We start from the raw sequence: 21748 nt of genomic DNA, 5'->3' as shown, positions 1-21748 counted from the left end.
TGTATGCTGTGATATAAGCTTTTATTCATATGCAGAAATGTCCCCTTTGTTCTCACTGATTAATTTCACTATGTACTTACTTCTGAAGCTTTTATAATACAAATTATTATGCATCAAAAGCAAGACAAGATCATATTAACCCCTATAATTTTTTTTTTTGCATTTCAAGTGTGCACAACAAATAGTTCTCAGAAAACAGAAAATTAAAGAGTCATAAAATATTAGATCCAGCTCTTTCAAACCCAAATATGATAATAATTTATGGAAACCTCATTTATAAATGAGATGACTGAGACGCCACAGTCAGTTGTATAGCTGATAACAAGAAAGAAAGATAGCTAGATGATATGCACTGCTTCTTTCCCTGGAACCTTCTCATTGCACATCAACCCTCGCAAATTAGTTTACAGTTCAGCATTTTATTGAACTCTGTTTTTTCTGGACATAACCTGAAAATTCAATCAAGAGAATATTTGCTGACCACCCCCAAGTACTATTTTAAAATCTGGTCAGACCTTTTTTTTTTAATTTTATTATTTGTTTTTGAGAGAGAGAGAGAGAGAGAGCGAGCACGAATGGGGGAGGAGCAGGGAGAGAGGGAGACATAGAATCCGAAGCAGCCTCCAGGCTCTGAGCTGTCAGCACAGAGCCCGACGTGGGGCTCGAACTCACGGACCGTGAGATCATGACCTGAGCCGAAGTCGGACGCTTAACCGACTGAGCCACCAGATGCCCATGGTCAGCACTTTTAAATTTTGATGAAACTTCTGTGTGGGAGGTGCAGGTAAAAGGAACTGTAGACTGTGGGATGATTTATACTTTTCATGAGGCTTGATGATAATATACATGACCATAGCAAAAACATTAGAGCTTCCTCACCTATAAAATTGTGCTTATCCATAGAACCTGTTCAGTGTCCTGTTCAGTGTGTGGATTCAGTCCCTATCTTTGTCTTCTTGGCAGTGGCTCCATACTCACTGGTGAAGCAATCTTGATTCTCATCAGCTTCTCGGTCTCAAAGTCAGCTTCTCCGCTCAGGGAGTACAACTTGTCAGTGGATGCACTTCCTTAAATTAAGGCATCCATGCTTCTTAAGAATATTCCTAATAGTCATATGATGTCATATAGTCACTTTCAGGAGGATCTCTCATTTTAGTTGTGAATAAAATTTTAAGCCAAGAAATGAAATAACTAGTTAATCCTATTTGAGCTACTGAGGAACTTTTGAGAGGAAAAAAGTAATCAATTTAATAAAAAGAATAATCAAAAAAGAAACTTGATGTTCCAGATATATCAAATGTAACAGTAGTGTATAAAGTCACCCAAACCTGTAAACTACTTAGCCAGATTAATAATAAAAATTTCAAATCTAACCAAATGTTAAACCTTTATAGATTGTCTTGTTTAAGAAGTGCATGGGAGAAGAATAAATAGATATGAATTTTAAGGGAAAAGAGTTACTAGGCTTATTTATGATTTCTGTTCAAGAGCCATAAGACTGGAAAACCCCTGAATGCAAGGATAATGACTGAGCAGATTCAGGCATACGGTTCAGGTAACTGTAAAACAAGTGGAAGAACACAAAATAAACATCCATTTTGACTGGCAGAGCCTAGACTAGAGTCTGAATCTAACAATTACTGTGTGATCTCAGGCAATTGTTTTTAACCCTTCTGAATATTGCTAATTGGTAAGCAGAAGACCACATGTGATGATGTGATAGAGTCAGAGAGATGTGGGTTGAAAGCCAAGTTGACCTCTTGATAGTTTAATGTTCTTGGAAAATGACACCCTTTAAACCTCAATGTCTTCATCTATGAAATTGAGGAAATAATATTTATCTAAACTTTGAGATTTGAGGAAAACTCAGGTTTATGTGCTAAACACATAGTGGTTATTTTAAGAATGTTGGATGAGCGATTATCACTCGCTTGTGAATGTGTAACTTTGTGAATGTAAATTAACAGTACATACATAGGATTGTCAACTGGAGAGGATGTCCCAGTGAAATCCTCAAAATTTGAGTGACAATCAAAATATGTTTGTCCTCTATTGCCTCAGAGTACAAAATTAACCAGTAATTCTTAGGGACAAATATTACTTTTTCTCTTAAACTTTAATAGGCTTCTGGTTTGATAACACATTGAGTCCCTACTGTGTTCTTATGAATGAGACTATAGTATATTTTCCCTTCTTTCAATCTGTATTAAACAGAGAAAAGGGGGAGAATGGAGAGTGTTAAAGATCCTAAAACACTTACATCATTCACATTTTGGCATGATAGAAATTGGGCTGTATCTTATAATCTGTGGCTTCCTGCAATTGCTGACATCCAGGAAGCAATCCTGAAAGAGTTGCCATGAACTTGGTTGATATTCCTGGTGGCAAGACAGGACAACTGTACCTCATCAGTGCTTCAGTCAACAAAATATTTCAGGTCCACTTAAAAATGGAATGTGAGTGTTCATTTTTGTCTGCAACTTTCTGATACCAACATCAAAACTCACAGAGATGTTAGCATCTTGGTGCAATAGGACACAAGGAGCAGGATGTACAAAACTTCCTCTGAAAGATTGGCTCACTCTAGTGATTTGGATAATGAGTTACCTGGAATTCAGGGCTCCCTGGTATCCCAGTAGAATGAGCTCCATCCATAGTAAGCTTTCTGTGGTTTTGGTGTCTTCCTGCTCCCAGAGTTGAACATCCCAAGGAATCTAAAATCCCCAGATTTGGGGCAGCTGGCATTCCCAGACAAAATTTGAGCTGATGCCTGAATCCAGACTGCCTAAGTCCTGAAGCAGCCTGTTCATGTTCCCAGTAGTAGTTATTTTTCATTAGTGTTCTAGAAGGAAGAAGTGGGAGTAACGGGATGGAATAGGTTCCTTCCATTCGATCGCATTCCCTCACTGTATGTCTAGCAAAGCAACATGTTTCTGGCACTCCTGTCTGTAAGACAGTAGGACAAGTAAGAGTTGCGATTGTTTACTCTAGGTGACTTTGGCTTGCAAGTGAAATCTTTCCTTAAGACCTAATATATGGTAGAGGGGATTGCTCAAAGCACTGTATAAGCATAAATGAACCTATCTTATAGAAGAGAATAATATCTCAAAGGAAATAGCATTAACAAAGGCTGCATCACTAATGGTACTCATGGAACAGAGGATGATGTCATCAGCAGGATAAGAACAATAAATATTCCATGTCAGAAGATTTGGATTTTGAATGTGAGGAGGTTTTAGAATATCTAAATAAACTATTTTACTGAAAATTTGTTTTTATGCATTCACAAGATTGGTATATGATTACACTTAGGTCTAAATAACTATACAAATATTCATTCACTACATATAAAAGAAATGAGAGATTTTTAAACAGCATTGGATCATGGTTTAACATGAAGTTATTATTATTTTTTAGTGACTCAGAAGATTGAAAACATTCTTACAATTTTTGGCATCATGAATTTGATGAAATATACAAAATAAATTCTCTGTAAAAGGAGGCCAGCAGCTTCCAACAATATGACCACCCGACCTTGTAAGTACATCAGTTCAATTATAATAATTTCAGACTTGTAACAAATTATAATAATTTGCACCCTAAGGTATGCCTTGCCTACTGGAAAAGCAGAGACACCAAAAGTGAAGGGAAAAAATCAGGGGGAAATGTTTTGATGTTAAGATACATGGGCATTTTTGTGTGTGGTGTTAGAAAGTGGTTCAGTTTCATTCTTTTACTTTTAGCTGTCCAGTTTTCCCAACACCATTTACTGAAAAGACTGTCTTTTCCCCATTGTATATTCTTGCCTCTTTTGTCATAGATCAATGGACCATCTAAGTGTGGGTTGATTTCTGGGCTCTCTTATGTGCCATTGATTTGTGTCTATTTTTGTGCCAGTACCATAATGTTTTGATTACTGTAGTTTTGTAGTCTACCTTAAAATCTGGAATCGTGATACCTCCAGCTCTGTTCCTCTTCCTCAAGATTCCTTTACCTATTCAGGGTTTTTGTGTTTCCATGCAAATTTTAGTATTATTTGTTATACTTTTGTGGCAGATGCTATTGGTATTTTGATAGGCTTTGCATTGAATCTGTAGGTTGCTTTGGGTAGTATGGGTATTAAGGCACGTGAAATAAGTTAGACTGAGAAAGACAAATGCCATATGATTTTGCTCATAGTGGAATTTAAAAAAATTAATAAATAAACAAAAAGCAGAATCAGACCTTTAAGTAAAGAGATCAAACTGTTGTCTGCCAGAAGAGAGTGATGAGGGTCCAAATGGGTGCAGGAGATTGGGAGGTGCAGGCTTCTAGTTAAGGAAAGAATAAGTCATGGGAACAAAAGGCACAGTATAAGGAAGATAGTCAATGATATTGAAATAACATTGTGTGGTAAGAGATGGTAGCTACACTTGTGGTGAGCATAGCATAATATATAAACTGGTCAAATAACTATGTTGTACACCTAAAACTAATATAACACTGTCAACTGTTCTCAAAAAAAGAAGACGCATGAAATAATTATGGTTTAAAGAATCAGAATTGGTAGGTGTCATAGTAATTTGGTGACTTTGTACTGAATTTTATATATATATATATATATATATATATGTATATATATATATAGAGAGAGAGAGAGTTTGAGGACTTTGTACTGAGTTATATATATATATAACATATACATATATGTGTATACACACACACACACACACACACACACATATGAGTGTTTGAGGAATTGAAGCACACTAATAGTTTTTGTGTTCATATATAGCATTACAGTTCTTCAATATGTGGTTTCTACTCTTTCTAGAAACCATTTGATTTTTTTCTGCTTCTCTAATAAGATAAATGAGAAGAAAGAAGGATTGTCAAAAGGTGACCTGCTAAAATTACAAAAGTATAAGTTAGATATAGCCCCATGGTAAACATTTTCCTTCAAACTACCATGCCTTTATCTTACTTACTGAGATTGTACTTTATCACCCAAATATTTCATTTCTAAAAGTGTTCTGTACGTGGCTGAATATTGAGAAGAGAAAATTAGAGGCATTGGAAAAGTAACAGTTCTTAGCTACAACTATATCCTTCAACCCAGCAAAATTAACTAACAGAGTTTACCTTTTTTTTATCTATTATCCTCATCCCCATTCACAGTCCCACTTTCTTATTTAGGCTGTAGTTGCTTTCTGATAATTCTTTTTTTTTTATTTTTTTTTCAACGTTTATTTATTTTTAAGACAGAGAGAGACAGAGCATGAACGGGGGAGGGGCAGAGAGAGAGGGAGACACAGAATCGGAAGCAGGCTCCAGGCTCTGAGCCACCAGCGCAGAGCCTGACGCGGGGCTCGAACTCACGGACCGCGAGATCGTGACCTGGCTGAAGTCGGACGCTTAACCGACTGCGCCACCCAGGTGCCCCGCTTTCTGATAATTCTTATTTTTCTTATTGAAGTTCTTTTGTCTCACTGACCTTAATTAAATAATTAATGTATTTATTTTATTTCTCACTCTTCAGATAGTTCAAAGTTTTCCCTGCTTAATCAAATTCCCATCTCCATAATGGATGTTTCTTAGGAGCATAGCTGAATGTACTCACTAGTGTCTCTCATGAAATTCATATTTCCATAAGCAGGGTAGGAAAGGCAAATGATTTTGTGGAGCCCAAATGTATATTTGTGTTTTTGTGTAACACTAAGAGTTCAAACCACAATTTCACTACTGACTACTATCTGTTTGACTTGGGGCAATTTGAAAATTACTTTCCAGCCTTATTTGCCTGATGGTAAATCAGGTAATGTCTATCTCATGATGCTGTGGTAAACGATAAGAGATTTTAAAGGTGTCTAGCAGCTTTTCTTCTTTTTTTCCAAGATAATCTATGTATATTTCCAAATATCCTGCCCATCATAATAATTATGAACTCAAAATAATCAGGTCAGTATCCCATCTCATGATATACTTACTTAAAGTCAGATAAAGTCATCTAGCCTGATCTATATTAGACAGTCCAAAAGCTGCCCTCACCTTCAAGAGAACTTTTATGGGTGTCACGAGGAGATCTGGAAGGGTTGGAATAACAGACAGTATCCACTGCCAGAAATGGTGCCTCACATGCTCCCACACTGTGTTTGTTTTGGTGATTATATGTCCTTCTCTCGGTGAATACTTGTGTAATAAACATACATACAGAAATAAGCGTGGGCACTTTAGCAACTACTGCTTCTGAGTCAGGGCTTGAACGCTAAGATATGTATTCACCTATGCTAATGCTGAACTGTTCTCAGGGAGAGCTGATCCCAAGAAGCCTTAATAATAGCTCTGTGGGAAGATTGTGAGAGATTCTTGGTTTTGGAGATGTTCCATTATCTCTTACAACCAATAGTGCCACCAAATTATGCTACAACAACCATCAGGAAGTAGGATCCTTGCTGGATTAGTACTTTCCATTTCCGGAAGACAGAAATCTGAAAGCAGTAGATTAGTGTCTTCCAATGTTCTCTGTCATATGTGTGTACAATAAAAAAGGCTAAAGAATTGCCTTTCATTTGTATTATCTGATGCTAGATTAAACAGATTTAGCAGGTGTTTGTGTGTGTGTGTGTGTGTGTGTGTGTGTGTATGTGTGTGTTGTGTTTTGCTTAATCCAGCAATGATTATGGAGATTCCTAGCCAAGTCTCTATTATTTTCAAAATACAATAGCAAGTTGTAAGGACTGGATTTTAATCCTTCCCTCAGTATGGTTGAAGATGTCTGCTCCAAAGCAGCATTACAGAGTTGTCAAACTCTTTTCAGCCTGGCAAATAGAACCTAATGTCTTTCTTCACTGTATATTTGAACTTCTCCAGTAACAGAACATACTTTATGACATTACTAATTTTCAGGTATGATGGCTCATGTCATTACATGAGACCCCATTTATAAGAGCTGTGAAAATGTGAATAATCTGGACTAATGAGAAATAATTACTAAAGTAAATAAAAGGATTTTCCAAGGGAGGGCTTTGTAAAATATGCTTATGGTAAATAATAAAATAGTGAACTATGTTAGTGTCAATACCAGAAAACACAACAGGCCTATGTAACTTGTTCACCAGATTTTTATGCTTTCTAATAGTTTATAACTAAAGACAAAGTGTGAAAATAGGTGTGATATCCCTGATTAGAGTACAAAAGGCATTGTTTCCTATTCATGTGTAGTACCAGTAGTGTTATTAAATTGTTTATGCAAACATTTTTTAAAAGCCCACAGGTTTGATTAAATTAACATACGTAAGATTATAGAATAGATGCTCCAGTGTCCAAGGGATACTGAATTTTAAGACATATTATAATCTCTACAAAGCCAACTAAGGGAATTTTATGATTTTAATGTCCTAAAAATGCAAGTCCTATATAAAGTTTGAGGATCAATTTTTATTGTTCAATGAAATTTCACTTGGGCCACCACACTTATTCTTTAAAAGTGAATCCTCTGGGCCACTTGGGTGGCTCACTTGGCTGAGCATCTGACTCTTGATTTCAGCTTAGGTCATGGTCCCAAGGTTGTAGGATTGAGCCCTGTGTCAGGCTCAGCACTGACCATGGAACCGGCTTGGGATTCTCAATCTCTCTCTCTCTCTCTCTCTCTTTCTACCTCTGCCCCTCTCTCCTGCTCACACACTCTCTCTCAAAAAAAAAAAGTCATCTCTTGGGGGCGCCTGGGTAGCTCAGTCAGGTAAGCATCTGACTTGAGCTCAGGTCATGATGTCACAGTTTGTGGGTTTGAGTCCTGTGTTGGGCTCAATACTGACAGCTCAGAGCCTGGAGCCTGCTTCAGTTTCTGTGCCTCCCTCTCTTTGCCCCTCCCCTGCTTGTGCTCTGTCTCTCTCTCTCTCCCTCAAAAATAAATAAACATTAAAAAATAATTTTTTAAGTCACCTCGTATTAAACAAACAAACAAAAAAAGTAACTCCTCACAGTGAATATAGTTGTTGTTATCTATAGTTTATATCATATGGGTGATGGCCAGGAGGGCTACTGTAATCAAGGGTCAGGGCTAAATCCCTGAGTTGCCTCCAGGCATCTGCATTTTCCATTAGATTCTTCCTTGTCTTACGACTCTGCTGAAAATCTTTCTGACCAGAAGAAGAGTTTTGAACACACTAGAGAGAATAAATGTCCTTCCCTCAGCTGAGATATAGGTCCCGGAGTATTTTCCCCAAAGCAGAGGCGTGTGTTGTAGAGAAGACTGAGTATATTTGGCAGTGATTACTCTTCCCTTCTCCCTGCCGGAATTATTAGTGCATTCTCCTGGAGCTAAATTCTGCTAAGGTGTTGGGATCCCTCTCAGACTGGGATCTACTCACATGCACATCTATACTCAGCCTCCAACAGTTCATCGAAATTACCATCTAAGTGTCCCCAACAGAGTATGGCTCCAGCAGTTGCTGATCCTATTAGTTGTGACTCTCCAGATGTACATGTGTCTCCAGGTTCTGGGGTGGCAGATAACCATGAAACCTCAGTTTCTAATGGATTCAAGGACAGGACACTCAATGAGTCAGTTCATCTGGCCACTTTTTTTTTTAAAACAGGAGTGTAGATTTCTAAGCTATTGACATTTTGACACTGTCTCTTCATCATTGTTCACTAATCTTGCATTTTTTCTTGTGCCCTGATTCCATTGTGTTTTCATCTCTCATTGTCATATATTTCTGCATTTATAATACAGTTTGCCACTTACTTAGTAACCACTTAAACGTTGCAAGTAGTCAATATGTCATCCTCAGTGGCCAAGGAAGATAACATTACCATGGTTATGCCTATCTGAATTGTTTACTCTTGCCTTTAAGCCATCATGTGTACACCTGAGAGTGGCAAATGTAAAAATTCCCCCAAAATTGCTGATGTGAATCAAAACACAGTGTTCAAACTCAGGTAATTAAATCTAAACATGTCATGAGTAGCTAGAAATCAGAACAGAGTAATTTGTGCGAAGATTTGAAGATCTTGGAATGAAGGTGATCCTAAAGATATTACCTATGAAATGCTAGAATTGATTTCACAGACCAATTAGGAATGGCAGATACTGGACAGTATGTAGACATATAAGACACTTTAAAGATTAAGAAGACTTGAAAATTCAGGTGAGCAGAACTTGACCATGGAACTTCAAGATGTTAAGAGATACTATTTTCTTGTGTGGTATAGATGTGGATCTGTACAAAGAATATAACCTTTTAAATCATTCTATATAGTCAACTGCCCACTTTTTTCACTATGTACACATGAACAAAATGTTTTGGCTTTGTTTTATGCAAACTCTGTGTATGCATTATTATTTGCAAAATAGTACTTTATATGTTTGTATGCATTCAGAGAAGCCAAAGCTTGTTTTTCATGAATAAGAAAAAAGGAAAATTAGCTTCAGTAATGTTTGTGTGTGTGTGTGTGTGTGTGTGTGTGTGTGTGTGTGTGTGTAACTTTGGATTTAGAATTTAAATGGTGTACAAATAAAAGTTAGTTTTAAAATTCTGTCTTCACATTTATTACAGCTTGGGGGGATTCAGTAGACTTCTCACTGGCTCATTAGTGGTGCTTATAAAACAAGAGCAATTGAAAAAAGGAAGGAATAGCTGTTTGGAAATGCAAGGAGAGAAATTAGAGCAGAAATGCAGGTAAAATATGGGCACTTTGAAAATAATTGTAGTGACATCAAAGAGGTACAATTTAAACATTATTTAAAAATACCTTGCAAACTGCTTTAAAACTCAAGATCCTGAGTCAATAATGAGTTTATGCATCAGCTACTCCAAATGTAATTGAAACGTGGAGAATGCTGTATAAGTTATTCATTAAAAACTATCCAGTTGCTGAGTAGGAAAGTAACTCCTCCTCTAAAGTCAGCACTTTAAAAATCCTGGGGAGAGTCACTAGGGCCATCAATATTTTGATTCATGACTGAAAGAATATCTTGCATGAGGGGACACCTGTCTAATTCAGCTGCTGCCTTTAATTGTGGAAGATAGGCAAATGGGGATGATAAAGAGATTTGTTTAAAAAAAATTCAGGGTAGGGGTGCCTGGGTGGCTCAGTTGGTTAAGCGTACGGCTTCGGCTCAGGTCATGATCTCCCGGTTCGTGAGTTCAAGCCCCGTGTCCAGCTCTGTGCTGACAGCTCAGAACCTGGAGCTTGCTTCAGATTCTGTGTCTCCTCCTCTCTCTGCCCCTCCCCTGCTCATGCTCTGTTTCTATCTCTCAAGAATACTAAATAAACTAAAAGCAAATTTAAAAAAATTTAGGGTAGTGATATTTATTTGCATATTTTTTCTAATAAGAGAGTGATTTAAATATCATAATTGCATTCAAATTTGACAGAAAATAGATTTTCAACTTCACTGAATTTCTTTTTTTTAATCAAAATTCAACCCAAACTTTACACTTCTGGAACCCAAATTCTGTTGTTTCTGACTCTAAATTCTCCAAAGCACTCCCCGTTCTGATAGCATAGAATCTTCACTCTCCTCATGGCAGAGTGCAACAGCTTTAATTACATAACACGTAAGCAGAAAAGTAATCAAGTTGACTTTGCTCTGTGACATTTGGATCCCAAAACTTCCATGGTTATAAGAGAAAATATATTGCAATATATTTTAACCTTGAATGAAAAGTAGTATTCTTATAGTTTAGACAAATGTACATCAGTAAAAGTGAAATATGAAAAACTTTCTTCAAACATAATTTACTTTCTCCAAAATTCTGTTTGAAGATCCACTTTAATACATCTTTTCAGCAAGGCAAGCATTTCAGATTATTTCCATGCAGATGGAGAATCACTCAGTTCTTCATTAATTGAGTTTCAAAATGTGAAAGGTGCTGAATAATCTAATTGGGAAGCAAAAACAGAAAGAAAAATTCTTCTTAAAGCTTTCATTATCTGTGTAGCAACAATTCCGGGTTTAACAGTGTCCATTGTAAAAGCATCTCTTCCCCTTTTTAAAACCAGAAAATCTATACTCCTCAAGGAAAGGATTATTCTACCCTTCCCTCACATTGGTAGAAAATCAAGCACATTTATAGAAAAATCAAGAAAATCAGACTGGTGTCTGGGAAAAATAGCAGTAAACCTTGCCTTTCTAAGCCTACAACATCAAAGTCAGCTCCCCAGGTTTAAGTTTTCAGATTGGGTGTTGCATTCAAGCCTCATCTATTAATAATCGTCCCTTTGCTGGCCATTATTATCATCTGTTTCCTTCAGTGACTTGAAGAATAATATGTGATGAAGAAGAATATTTAAGAATTTTAGACTTTCCAGAGGCTTCTGGGTGGCTCAGTCAGTTAAGCATCTCACTGTTGGCTTCAGCTCAGGTCATGATCTCATGGTGTTGTGAGTTGGAGTCCTGTGTCGGGCTCTGCACTGCCAGTGCAGAGCTTACTTGGGATTCTCTCTTTCCCTCTCTCTCTGCCCCTCCCCTACTCACACTGTCTCTGTCTCAAATAAATAAATAAACTTAAGAAAAAAAGAAGTTTAGATTTCCATGACCAAGTGTCATCTAAAAGTCATTTTCAGCAAAGAAAGCTTTGGTAGATGCATGCTTAAAGCAGCAAAGATGATATTTAAATAAGGCATCTGAAATTAGGTAGGGGGAAACAGAAAGATTTTAGAATTTTTAGAGTAGACGCAAGATACAAACTCAGGCCAAAGACTCACAGAATATGTATCATCAGAAATGGTTATGGAAGTCCAGTTCTGGATGAGATGGACTAAGCAACCTCTATCATTTCTATCCATGTGAATACATCCAGTACATCAAGAAGCATTTTAGGCCTCTGAAATGTAAGTAGTAGCAGAGGATTATACAAGAACACCAGAAGTACCTTGGAGGTGGCAATTACTTTAGCACTTTTTTTTCTTCAGTATGCCTTGATCAGAATGCAATCTGTAACCTGGAAGTAAACACCAAGGTACAGAAATTCAGGAGCCTTACTCCCACCTTTTATTATTATCTGTTTGCTCACACTCCAAATTTCAAGTAACTGTCAGGTAGTGGTGGAAGAAGCAATAATGAGAGCCCACAAAAAACAAAACTCTGAGAACAGGAAGCTTTCTCTACAATCAACAATCTCACTCCAACCTATTGCTATTGCTTTATTTTGTTGTCTCTGTCCTCTTGTCATTGGAAAAGGGAGATCCAGGGAGCCACAATGTACCCAGGAGATCATACAGAGGAAGAAGCCCAGGAAGAAAATTCATAAAGAATGAAATACTGGGCTCGTCCCAACTTTTGCATGCATGGGTATAATCTTAATCATCATAACAAACACTTTGATAGCTGACCACCAGCGAGGACTCAGATTGAGCAATGACTGGTGCACACCAAGGAAAGGTCTGAAAAGCAATGCAAAGGATTTGAAAAATGAACTAACATTGATACAACAACCCACAGAAGGATGATTGGACCTTGTGACTTGAAAGAAAATGGGTTGATTGCCTATTTAAAAAAAAATTAAAAATCCTCCTTAGAATTTAGATAAAACTCAGAGTCCCATAACATAATAAGGAAAGTGTCCAAGACATGATCCAAAATTATTCCCCAAAGGAATAACCAAGGAAGTTTCAACTAAAATAGAAACAATCAGCTAACATCAACAAAATTACACAGATGTGATTTTCTAGCAAAGTATTTATTACACAGTGATCCAAGAAGCAGTCATGAACACTTTAAAAAATGGACAAATTCAGAGTATCAACAAAGAAATAGAGAATGTAAAAAAAAGAGCAAAATGGGGCACCTGGGTGGCTCAGTCAGTTAAGCATTCAACTTTGGCTCAGGTCATGATTTCACGGTTTGTGGGTTTAAGCCCTACATCAGGCTTTCTCTGTATTGACATCCTGGAGCCTGCTTCGGATTCTGTGGCTCCCTCTCTCTCTGCTCCTTCCCTGCTCACACTCTGTCTCTATCTTTCTCTTTCAAAAAAATAAATAAACATTAAAAAAAGAACAAAATGGAAATTTTTGAACTAAGAATGTAATAATAGATATGAAAGCTGTACTGATTGGGCTTTGTGATAAAATAAAGATGACAGAAGGTAGAGTGAACTTGAGGGTATGTCGACAGGAATTATTCCATCTGAACAATACAAAGAATTTAAAAAATAAACAGCCTCAGGGATGTACAAGAGAAACACAAAAGTTCTAACATTTGTGTCCTCAGAGTCTGAGAGACTGGTGATGTAAAAGTTGAACAGTTGAAAACTTCAAAAGTTTATCAGAACATATAAAGCTGTAAGTTCAATAAAAATGCCCCCCAAACCCCAAACAGGTTAAGCCCATATATTTCCACACTAACACACATCATAAACAAATTGTTGTAAATTAAAGCCAAAGAAAATGTATTGAAAGCCCCCAGAAAAAAATGACATGTTACCTATAAGGAAGGACAATTTGAATGGCTGTGGATTTCACTTCGAAACTACAGAGGACAAAGAGAAGTAGCACAACAATATTAAAGTGTTAAAAGAGTTGGTAGCTTTAATTCTACATCCAGGAAAAAACATCTATCACAAATGAAGATAAAATACAGACATTCTCAAATACAGAAAAACTAAGAGAATCCGTTTTCAGCAGATCTGTTCCAAAATAATTGCTAAAGAAAAATCTTCAGACAGAAATGACATCAGAAAGAAAGTTGAACAGAAGAAATTACCTAGGATAAAGAGGAACACTATATAATGATAAAAGTTTTAATTTACTAAAAAGACATAACAATTCTAAATGTGCATGCCCTGAACAACAAAACTTAAAACTATACAAGACAAAAACTGACAGAACTGAAATGAGATATAGGCAAATCCACAATTACAAATCAAGATTTTAACACTCCTTTCTCAGTAATAAAAGTAGTAGACAGAAACCAATCAAGAATATAGAAGTACAAAATAACACCATGAGGCAAAGTCCTCAGTTCATATTGAAATTAAATTAGAAATGAATAACTGAATGACAGTGGAAACATCAGTAGACATTTGGAAAGAAAAAAAACTAAAAAAAACTATACTTCGTTACAACCTATCAGTCAAAAAGAAAGCCTCAAATGATATTAGAAAACATTTTGAACTTAATGAAAATGTAGACAAAAATAAAATCCCATAAAAATAAATTTGTGAGATACAGATAAAGCAATGATTAGAGGGGAATTTATACCATTAAACATTTACATTAGAACACAGGAAGATTTCCTACCATAATTTAAGCTTCCAATTTAAGAAACTAGAAAAAAAAGAGAAAATAAACCTATGGTATCAGAAGAATATAAGCAGTGAAGATAAAGAATGAAGAAATCAATGAAATTGAAAATTAAAAACAGAAAAATCAATGACATCAAAATCTAGTTCTTTGGAAAGATAAATGAAAATGATATGCCTCTACTAGGACTAATAAGGAAAACTGAGAGGAGACAAAAATAGTATCGGAAATTGTGGTAGCAGGGCACCTGGGTGCTTCAGTTGGTTGAGCATCTGGCTTTGGCTCAAGTCATGATCTCAAGGTTTGTGAGTTTGAGTCCTGCATTGGGCTTGCGGCTGTCAGCGCAGAGCCCAAGTCAGATCTTCTGTTCCCCTTTCTTCTGTCCCTCTCACTCTCTCTCAAAAGTAAACAGAACGTAAAAAAAAAAAAAAAAAAAAAAAGAAATTGTGGTAGGAAGAAGTTTAAGATGACTTCCATTTTTTTCTCCCCGGTGTAAACACATTGTATATTTCCTCTCTTTGATTTTAGGCATAGCCTGTGAATATGATGGGCTTTCACTCCTCTGATCATATTGTGTTGTATAGCAGAAATGATTTTTTACGTATAAATAAAAGTTCTGGACAAATGTCTTTGAATTAATTGAAAAAGAGCTTATCCAGATGGTCTGAGTTAATCAGTGAACTGGCTAAACCTGGGACGAAAGGTCAGTGAGAAAGAAGTCAGAAGTTGTGTGAGAGATCACATGGCTGTGGGGGAAGCTCCAGGATGAGGAAGTGTGGACCACTGGAAAAGTTCCCAGGCTGACAGCTTGCAAGAGAATAGAGGCTTCCCTACTATAATGATAAAGAAGTGAATGCTGCCAACAATTGCCTGAGCTTGAAAGAATTGAGAAAGGAATACAGCTAGGCTAACATCTTGAGATCATTCTTTTGAGATCCTGGTCAGAGAACACAGTTCACTCATGCCTGGACTTTTGATCTAAAGAAACTGTGAAATAAATCTCAGTTGTTTTAAACTTTCAAGTTTGTATTATTACATTTTAGTCATAAAAAGTTATTAAAAGAATACAGAAAGGCTGTATCCCAATAGACCCTATAAACATCAAAAAGATACTAAGGGAAACGCAAAACTCTCTCTCCAAACATAAATTCTACACTTGAGGATGGACCAGTTCTTTAAAGAACACAAATTATCAAAATTCATCCAAATGAATAGGTAAAAGAGGGAGGCAAAATACTAGTAGATAATGACCAAGTAGAGTTAATTCCTAAAATGCAAGATTGACTCATTATTGAAAAGTCAGTCCATGTAATCTGCTATGTTAATAGTCTAAAGAAAAAAATCATAGTATTAATTTCATGAAATTTCAGAAAAATTTCACATTAATTCATGGTAAAGACTCTCAGCAAATCAGGAATAGAAAAGAGCCATCTACAAATCAAACAAAAAAAAACACCTGTATATATAACACCATTCTCAATAATAATAAAAAAGTCAATGTTCTCTTTCATGAATGGGAAAAAGGCAAAAAAATTAACTGTGATCATTCCTGTTCAACATTATACTGGGATATCCTACCATTGCCATAAGGCAGGCAAAAGAAATAAAAATCACATAGATGGGGGGGAAAAGACATACAAAATTCTCCATTTTTTTAACATTTATTTTAAAAATTTTTAATGCCTATTTATTTTGAGAGAGAGGGAGAAGGAGTGAGTGGGGTAGGTGCAGAGAGAGAGGGGGGCAGAAGATCTGAAGCCCAATATGGAGCTTGAACCCACAAACCATGAGATCATGATTGAACAAAAGGTGGCCACTTAACCCATTGAGACACACAGGTGCCCTAAAAGATTCTCCATTTTCAAATAATATTATTGCCTATGTAGACTTTCCAAGTACTCTGTAGAAAATATGCACATAACTAGTTTAGCAAATTCGTAGCATACAAGATCAACAAACAAAAAATAATTGTATTTCTATACAGTAACAACATACAATTGGAAATTTAGATTTAAGAAATACCATTTAAAGTCATTCCAAAATGGGGTCCCTGGGTGGCTCAGTTGATTGAGTGTCTGACTCTTGATTGCAGCTCAGGTCATGATCCCAGGTCATGGGATCGAGAGCCCCATGTCAGACCTATGTACTTACTGACAGCATGGAGCCTGTTTGGGAGTCTCTCTCTCTCGTCCTCTGCCCCTCCTCCACTTGTGTTCTCTCTGTCTCTCTCTAAAATTTTGCAAAAAGCGCCAAAAAATTGAAATACTTAGGTACAAAACTAGCAAACCATGAACATAATGTTTCCTGAAATCTAAAAAATGCTGACGAAAAAAGTAAAAGGAGACCAAAATAAATGGAGGTATATGCTACATTTGTGAATTGGAAGGCTCCATGTAGTAAATATTTTAATATCATCAAATTGATGTATATATATTTAATGTAATGCCAGTTAAAGCCACAACAGGATTTTTGGTCAGTATATATAATCTGATGATAAAATTAATGTGTAAATTAAAAGTACCTAGAATAACTGAAACAATTTTTAGAAAGAAGAATAAAGTTGGGGGGAACACTTTAAGTAATTTCAAGACCTGCTATAAAACAATTATATTCAATAAGTATGTTAGGCCAAAGGGTAAATACATTAAGTCATTGACACAGAATGGAATATTAGAATTCTACGAAAGTGGGCAACTGAAGTTTTACAAATTTGTGAAAGCAATTCAATGGCTAACGAATGTTATTTTTAGCATTTGATGCTAGAACAATTAATTAGACATCCATATTGAAAGAAGTAAACATTGATTTATACTAACTCACTCCAACTGAATGATAGACATACATGTAAAGCATAAATCTATAAAACTTTTAGAAGAAAACACAGATGAAACCTTTGGGAACTGAGTTAGGCAAGGGAATTTTAGACAGAACATCAGAATAAAATCCATAAAACAAAAAAATAATGGCAAATTGGATCTCATTTTTAAAAAGATGTGTGAAATACCTTATTAAGAGGATGAAAATACAAACTAGGGAAAGTATTTGCAAATCACATACCCAATAAAGGACTTGCATTTAGAATATATAAAGAGCTCTAGAATCCTGATCATAATTTATCTCTGAACGCCTGTGTGAACATTTTTTGCATGAACGTTAAGTTTTATTTCTCTAGTATAAATATGCCAGATTAGAATTCCTGGGTCATATAGTAAGTATTTGTATGACTTTCTAAAGATTGCTTGTTCATAAAACTTGTTCATAAAACTGGATATCCAAATATCCTATGGATGAACAGAGAAACAAAAGTTGTATATCCATCCAATATAAAACTACTCAAGAATTAAAATCAAAAAATCATTGACACATGAAACAACTGAGATGAACTTCAGAGACATTATCCTGAATGAAAATAGCCCAAATCAAAATATTGCATATTATATTATTCCCTTTCAATGTCATTTTGAAAGAGACAAAATGATAGTGATAGAGAATAGATCAGTTTTCCATGTATTATGGGTTGGGTTAGGATGTGAGTATAAAGAGACAACATCAAGGATTTTGGTGGTGGTGTTATTGTTCTGAATATTGGTTGTCATGGCATTTACAGATTCTCAAAATGTATTAAAATTCTAGAGCTCCACATCAAAAAATAGGTATTTAGTTTAAAAATAAAAAGAAATTAAAAATGAAAATATAGAAGAAAATATTGCTGAATTACGAATCAAAGAAAGAGGAGTGCCTGGGTGGCTCTGTCAGTTGGGTGTCCAACTCTTGATTTCAGCTCAGGTCATTATCCCATGGTTGTTGAGCATGGAGCCTGCTTCAGATTCATTCTCTCTCTCTCTCTCTCTCTCTCTGCCCCTCCTCTGTGTGTGCTTTCTCTCTCTCTGACTAGATAGAGATTTTTGTATGACTTCTAGTAATATTGGAATATTGGACCTAAGATTAACAAGTACATTTAAAATACCAGTTTCATAATTGGTTTTCAAAATTCATTTCACTCAAAACATGTTTTTGTTTGCTTCGGTGAAAAGTTTTAAGCAAAAAAAGTTAGTATATGATTTGATTTTACCATTTCCTACTATATCCTAAAAAAGTAGTCAGTAAATATAAGATTCCTATCATTATGCCACATACAGTCTTTGGAGGAAGTAGGTGTGGAGTAGGATATTGAGGAGCAACAAGACAATGTAAGAAAAAATAAAATATGGATCACTCCATATTTTAAAATATGGATCACTCTTTTTTTAAAAAAAATTTTTTTTAACGTTTTTATTTATTTTTGAGACAGAGAGAGACAGAGCATGAACGGGGGAGGGACAGAGAGAGAGGGAGACACAGAATCAGAAACAGGCTCCAGGCTCTGAGCCATCAGCCCAGAGCCCGACGCGGGGCTCGAACTCACGGACCGCGAGATCGTGACCTGAGCTGAAGTCGGACGCTCAACCGACTGAGCCACCCAGGCGCCCCTGGATCACTCTTTTAAGTACCTTATATTTTAACAAGAAAATAATTAAGTTCATCAAAGTTTATAATGCTTATAATGCTATGGGAATTACTTTCTATGCTATTTACATAACAAATCAATGCTCAAAATCTAAAATCTAATAAATATCTTGAAAACAGTAACAATTATCTGAATAAATCAACAGGTATCTATATTAACATATCCAAACTAAAATAACATTTAGAAAAAAAGTGGCCGTGTCTTTTTTTGTAAAGAAATAAAAAATGAAGGAAAGAAGGGAGAGAGAAAAGGAGGAACACAGAAAAGTAGTTGCATGTCCAAGATAGGTATCATTTTCATAATGTTCTCTGAAGAAAATGTAAAGCAAAATACATGCAACTTTAACTTTTCTTGTACTTACATTGCAACAGTAAAAAAAAAAGAAACTAATTTTTAGATATAACATATCTTACATGTTATTATTTAATATTAAATATAAAGTAGATACCTATTTTAATAATGAGTTTTAATTCCAATATATCTAAAAGATTATGTTAACATGTAATCAATGTAAAACTTACTTGAGAGATTTTTATATTATTTTCTTAGTACAAAACCTTTTTTTACTAAATATTTGAAATTTTTACATATTTCAAGTTTTATACTAAATTTTCATCAAGATTACATGATCTGTATTTAGATTTAATAAAACTGAGTTTAAAAAGTAGATTTACATGCTTGTTGTTCCAAATTTACTTAAACATTTTCCAGTAATTGAATTAACAATTTAAAATTTCAATTTATATGTTTATATTCAATTTTAAAATAGTAAAATAAAAAATTCAGTTCTAAGGTCACACTAGCCACATTTCAGGTGTTCATTAGTCACATGTGGCCAGTGACTTTCATTTTGGACAGTGCATTTCTAGTACATGAATTTAAATTATTTAAAGAAAAATAGACATTTTTAGTAGGTTATTCCCCTCTTGGAAATGTCTTGGCATCTTGTAAGTTTTATAATGAAAACTTTTGTCTACTGATGTTTACTCCTTGAAATATTAAGTGCGTATTGACTTTAAAGACAAACAGGAAAAATGGACATTGTTTATATTTTTATTTTTTATGATGATACTATGATAAAACTGTCTTTATGCTGGTATTTGAGAGTAGCAGTCAATCTGGTGTATTAATTGTGAGCATTCTCCCTTTTGATACAATTGCTTTACTGGGATTCAGAATAAAGTGATATAGTTATTTGCAATTTGCTATAATTTAATTGGTTAAAATTCTCTTTTCTCAATATATTAAAATGGTGTAATTGTACAGTGTAAAATCAGTAGGCTAATTTTATTTTCTATAAGGAACAGATGTCAGGGCAAAATCCTCCTAGCTTTTGAGCAGCCCCAGGCATTATGAAAAGAAGCGATCATCTGCAAAAGTCAGTTTCATGGATAAACAGAAAAGTGGGCACTTTTTAAATTTAAGTACTACTTTGCATTTTTGTGTCTAATTCCACACTCTGATATCCCAAGTACCTTCTTAATTCCCTGTTATATCCCTCAAGACTCCAAGAGCAACTTCCATGTTAATTCATATCATTATAATTCTCTGAAATGGAGAGTGTAGCAAATGGGAAATTGCTAAAGAGTAAGGGATTTCAAATCTGGACAAATATTCACACCTTGCATCATGTGCATAAATACACACATCTTTTACCTCATGAGCATATAATGTAAGGTCATCTATTGGCAAATATTTTTGGAGTTCATCAAATTAAAAGAAAATTTGTCATGTGTTTTCATAGAATCACATAGAGACATTCAGTTTTTATATATCAACAGAATTCTTTATATCACCTTATTCAAAATATACTATAGCTCAGCTGTTTGGTTGGATAAAGTAGATTTTTCTTGCTGACTGCAACTTGATGCTGGGATGGCCTGGACCCAGGAGTTCTATAGCTATCTGGGGAACACAAGATCCAAATTAAATGTGCATGGAGCTTAGAAATAAAAGTGGTGAGAAAATCATAAAACAATAAACTAAGTCCGCATAAAAATGTTTGAACCTCATAAAAAAATGAAGCCTGAATGCAGACATTTTTCATTTTTTTCTGTGAACCATGTTTCTCCTTGCAAGATAGTTTTGCTGGGTTTTGGGGCAGTTACCATGACTAGGTAATAAATAATGCAGCTTGTTTCATATCAGTTTCTTCCTACAGAAATATAATGATTTATCTTTTTTTTTAGTGTCTTCTGCTCTGTAAAGAAAGTATGTGGATGAATAAAGTCATGACTTTAGGATACACTGAACACAAATGACCGGTGAGGTTTAACACTCAGTAAAGATTAGCTTCTCTTGCAAATAATTTTGTTGAGGAATTCTGGAGCCTTAAAAAATAAAATTCATAATTGTTTCTTCAACTACAATTTGAGCCTTTCATATGGCTATGGTAAGAATCTGTTAGAATTCACCACAGATTTACCGGGAATCCAGTTAGCACTATTTTGTGCACGATCGCTACATAGAAAGAGAGTAGTAAGATAACTATCAATGATAGCCAAGTTATGGAAAGAGCACAAATGCCAACCACCTGATGAATGGATAAAGATGCGGTATATATATACAATGAATACTACTCAGCCATCAAAAGAATGAAATCTTGCCATTTGCAACAACCTGGATAGACCTAGAATGTAATTATGCTAAGAAAAATAAGTCAGAGAAAGAAAAATATCATATATTTTCACTCATACGTGGAATTTAAGAAAACAGATGAACATAGGGGAAGGGAAGGAAACATAAGCTGAGGATTGCTAGAGGGGGAGATAGATGGGGGCATGGGCATTAAGGAGGGCACTTATTGGGGTGAGCACTAGGTGTTATATGTAGGTGATGAATCACTAAACTCTACTCCTGAAACCAGTAACACCATTTCATGAAATATTATGTTGACTTTCTTTTTATACCAATTTACTAATAAGAGGAAATTAGATTCTCTTGAATTTATGTTTTTCATCCATATAGAAAGGAGATAGATTTTTTTCAACTCAATTAAAAAAAATTTTTTTATTA

This window comes from Herpailurus yagouaroundi, unplaced genomic scaffold (genome assembly GCF_014898765.1).
Source record: "Herpailurus yagouaroundi ecotype Mexico unplaced genomic scaffold, PumYag 221, whole genome shotgun sequence".
Classification (NCBI taxonomy): domain Eukaryota; kingdom Metazoa; phylum Chordata; class Mammalia; order Carnivora; family Felidae; genus Herpailurus; species Herpailurus yagouaroundi.
This window is presented reverse-complemented; position numbering follows the sequence as displayed.